The sequence below is a fragment of the Diabrotica undecimpunctata genome, chromosome 1 (assembly GCF_040954645.1).
Source record: "Diabrotica undecimpunctata isolate CICGRU chromosome 1, icDiaUnde3, whole genome shotgun sequence".
Taxonomy (NCBI): domain Eukaryota; kingdom Metazoa; phylum Arthropoda; class Insecta; order Coleoptera; family Chrysomelidae; genus Diabrotica; species Diabrotica undecimpunctata.
This window is the reverse complement of record NC_092803.1, coordinates 185892567-185893544: the sequence shown is the minus strand read 5'-3', so window position 1 is coordinate 185893544 and position 978 is coordinate 185892567. Positions and strand designations below refer to the sequence as shown.

Here is a 978-nt window from a genome sequence, read left to right as displayed (position 1 = left end):
AAATTAATAAGAATTCTATGAATTAATATATTGTATATATATATATATATATATATATATATATATATATATATGTGTGTGTGTATGTGTGTGTGTGTGTATGTGCGTGTTTGTTTGTGTATTGGTATCAAAGACATATTTAATGAGCTTCAGTGATGGCAAATTGTTTTAGGTCTAGAGATTTTCACTAAACCACATTGTTTACATGATGTGATATTAACTTCGCATAAAGCCCAACTTACACCCCACATTAAGGGAATATTACTGTATTACTGTAGTTAGATACAAATAAACATGAAAAGGTTTCAAATAATTACAAGAACCCAGTACACAATTAAAACAAAAGTTCAATTACTCCACTTTGTGCATTTTATAGACTTGTTATATACTTACAAACGATAGTTAAACAAGTATTACAACATCGATGATGTAAGTCTATCTGATTGGGCCCACATACACGTATAGCACATTTGACCAATCTACAATCTATTGGATATGGAAATATTTCAGCATCAACTGGTAACACAACTATGGTAAGAAAACTAACAAAAAGACAAACTGTATACATATTTACAGCCATGAATCATTAACACGTATAATAATAGGTTCGTTAAAACAAAGCACTTATTTATTTACTTGTTCGACTTTAAATAATTTTCTGAAAATGTTTATTTGTCTGAAAAAGGTAATAAATTTTAGCGATGTTTATTTTTATTTTATTTTGTTGTATTAATGAGGTTTAAGGAATATGTAAGTGATAAGAAAAGATTGTAATGTAAATGCCGGATAGGAGCAGCTTAAAATTAATTTAGCAGATTTTTAATTGCATATTTAAAATGTATTATTTAAAACTGTATTGTAAACGCACAGAAAACCAAGTATATGTATTGTACTAGATCAGGCAACCAGATACCTAGACTATTAATTGATGATCTGGAACTGGAAGGTGTGGACACTTTCGTCTACCTGGGCTCGCTG

At 29.0% G+C, this 978-nt stretch overlaps 1 long non-coding RNA gene across 1 annotated transcript in view; it reads right to left on the bottom strand.

Moving 5' to 3' along the window:
• The window catches only part of LOC140441649 (uncharacterized), a 10603-nt gene extending 9895 nt beyond the window's left edge, over window positions 1–708 (bottom strand). Inside the window, exon 1 of the long non-coding RNA XR_011951018.1 lies at window positions 394–708. This is a non-coding gene — a long non-coding RNA (uncharacterized lncRNA). The remainder of the gene's footprint in view (window positions 1–393) is intronic.
• Between the last annotated feature and the right edge of the window lie 270 nt (window positions 709–978).